Genomic DNA, 3348 nt, shown 5'->3' with positions numbered 1-3348 from the left:
TATTTATTTATTTTGACTAGGAGTACTTCTGGAACATTAGACAGCTGGTAGCTTACCTGGATATGATGGAGGTTTTTAACTGCTAGAGTACAATATGAGGGCAAATTCCAGAGTAAAGGAGGAAACTGGGATTAGGAAGCTAAGTGTAAACATGCTACGTGCTACAAGCTGTCATGCTTTAAATTCCCCCTACTCAGTTCAATCTTCCCACTCTAGGTTTGTCCAGTCTTATATAGTCAAGCCTTGTCTGACTGTCACTAACCCTTCCAAGTAGTAGAAAGTAAAGAATACACAGGAAAAAATGGGAGAAAGCAAACAATTGACAATGTATGCTCTTGGAGACATCCTCCCTCTGGGATCCCTTACCCCTTCCTCTCCAACTTTGTTTCTATAGTACCCTTTCCTAGAAACAGCAACCCCTATGAATGTGAATGATGTCCTGTACAAAAATTTAACCTAAACTATCAAAGTCTAAGCACCAAGATTCTAGAAAGGTGCAAATGTCTTACTTATTTTAATGGCTTCTTTGAATATACACATTTCACCAAGTGAAAAAAACCTTTGGGATTTTATCTTAAAACCACTTAAGGATATCATCAAAAGGTGTGAGTATCAAACAAAGCTACCTATCCATAACACATCCTGTTCACAAAAGTGTCCCAGAAACTTGATATAAACAAAATCCCTGTTTATTTCTAGGAGATAATACTGTGGTTTTCTGCATCCAACAGTATGCCTTACATACCCAAGGCAATTATGTTTTCTTCCTCTACTCAAACAGAGCATCTGTTAACAAAGCACTGAAGTCCGAGTTATTTTCACACACAAAAAAAGCAGCTGGTCAAGCTAACCCATTTGCTGCCTAGCCACCATCACGCTTCTGTAAGACTGTCCAGTTTACTTAACCTCTATTGTCAGATTGCATGAGTCAGAACTTCCAATCCTCTTTCAATTAGGATTTAACAACTCTTCTTTGGCATCACCATTTGAAATCACTTATTACAGATATAAAAACAGAATATATACTTAAAAACTTAAGGAAGAAGGTATAAAACAGTCTAGATTAGAAAAAGTTATTCAAATTACCAACAAAAAAGTTATTTTAAAGTTGAGATTATGAAATTAAAAATAATAGCTAACAGGTAATACTCATGTACGCTAGGCACTGAGTGATTTCTAAAAATAAACATGATCTTCAAAATAACCCTTTGGGGCAAGCACAATATTATCTCTATTTTATAGATAACAAAACAGAGACACATAGCAAATTACCCAAGCTAACTGAGCTCATAAATAGGACTGAGGACCTGGCTCCAAAGCCATCTCCCTTAATAGTTTAAAGCCCAAATCCCAATGCCTTACACGCAGGTGTATATTCAAGGCATCTTTACCCTTTGCCACTTACAATATCTAACCATTTTCCTTACACTAAGGTACCATCCCTGCTACTATTTTCATTGTAACATTCTATAATAGGAAAGAAAACTCATGCCAGAGGTAGTCTTATTTAAAAGAAATAAATATCCAGTTTAGTTCATTATTAGTTGAGATATATAATTGGTTCTGAAGTAATTCATGATTATAATTCATGTTTATAAACATAAACACCAGATACTCATTTTAAGCCATAAAACAAAAGGTTTTTAAATTAGAAATATTATTTGATACCATCGATGAAATTTAACATTTTCTAATACTGAGAAGTTGATTCTCAAAGTTATCACAAATAAGCTACATTAATACCAGTTAAGAAAGAATAGCTATTTCTTTGTTACCTCTGGGGAAACTGCACATGGTACCTACCACTACTAAAATACATCACTTGGAACAAGACCAAATAAATTCACATCTTAGCTTTATGGCTAGTGATAGGACCTTACAGGAGTCACAACCTCCATAAGTTCTCTTTAAAGTAAAAGATCATGTACGATCCATATCAAAATACTTCTAAAAATTATATTTTACAGCAGATACAGTATTTTAGTACTTATTCTTTGTAAACTTTAAAAATGCCATTTTCACATTTACATGATTTTTACTATAACTTTAAGAAATATTTACTCCCACTGCATAGATGAGGAAATAAATTAATTACAGTTAAGTGATTTGCTCCATATCACTGAACCAGTAAATAGCAGAATGGAGCCCAAATCTCTGGACTCCAAGTCTTTGCCCTTCTATCTGCCCTGAAGCAATATCCGTTCAGGTATCATATGACTTCTTCCAAAAAAAGTTAAATAAGCTGTGAAGTTTTACAAATTTAGGCAAAGATGTTTTAAATGTATATTCAAAATACACAAAATGTAGTTTTTTAATGTCTTACTAGTAGTCACAGAAATAAAAATTGAGTATACCCGAATGAGTTTCAAGATGCATGAAAACACTGAAATCAAACGCATTTCATTAAATACTATAATAATTACGGCATTGCTCCACTATTCTCTCATGTCCCCAGTGCTCAAGGTGAATCCAGGCAAAATTATATAAAACATTGTTCTAGTAAGTCTTTCCAGTGCTTTCTATCTAATAATAGAAAATAATGGCCTCTTGGATATGCCCTTGATTTTCCCTACTACATTATTAATAACACCTGTGTTTCCTTACTGTACTATATTTCAATTACTATAATCTAACAGAATAGGGTGGTTGATTTCTTCATAGGGATTATCGCTGAATATTAATAACTCGCTTCTAATTGTATTCAAAACATAGGCTATGTTCTCTAAATCGTTTTATTATTATTTTTTAATTGAAAAGGCTAGTTCTGTATATCCTTTCCTTAACTTGTTCGGAAAGTATAAAACATGCCACAACTTACCACTAAGGTAACTGTGACTAGCCACACACACTAGGCAGAGGGGTGGGCCCGCTGCCCTGACAAGTCTAAGTCGTCTCTCTCAATTCAACCAGCACTAAACACTAAGACCTGCTTAAGAACAAGTCACGGGTGGAGCGGGGTGGGGAGGAAGGTCGGGGTACTAAGGAGATTTGGTTCCCGACCTAAGAAAGCATGTATTATACCAAGAGTCCTAGGAGAAGACAGGGCCAAGGAAAGAGCATCAGCTTCGGCGCCAGCAGGTAGACCCATGTGCACTGGTTTCCTCATCTGCTGAGAGGGAATAAACTCCTCTCTAGCATGCTGAGAGGCTGCGAGAATCAAAGGGGGGCTAGTGCGCTGCAGAAAATGATTAAGAAACAGGGACGCCTCACTCGTTCCCCTAAGAGCCCGGGCCCAGGACCAAGTGCAGGGCAGAGGCCAGCCTGGGTCACCGGGCGCGGTCCCTGCAGCCCGAAGGGCGCCACTCCTCTCCCTCCGGGGAGGAGGACCCAGCGGCCTCGCCCTCCGCG

The 3348-nt window shown here is 37.4% G+C and overlaps 1 protein-coding gene across 4 annotated transcripts in view; it reads right to left on the bottom strand.

Moving 5' to 3' along the window:
* FSD1L (fibronectin type III and SPRY domain containing 1 like) overlaps positions 1-3348 on the bottom strand; it is a 49503-nt gene that overhangs the window by 45872 nt on the left and 283 nt on the right. The gene's annotated exons all lie outside the window — the stretch shown is intronic.

The sequence above is a fragment of the Pteropus alecto genome, unplaced genomic scaffold (assembly GCF_000325575.1).
Source record: "Pteropus alecto unplaced genomic scaffold, ASM32557v1 scaffold111, whole genome shotgun sequence".
NCBI classification, from domain to species: domain Eukaryota; kingdom Metazoa; phylum Chordata; class Mammalia; order Chiroptera; family Pteropodidae; genus Pteropus; species Pteropus alecto.
The sequence above is the reverse complement of the archived record's forward strand: the minus strand, read 5'-3'. Positions and strand labels throughout refer to the sequence as shown.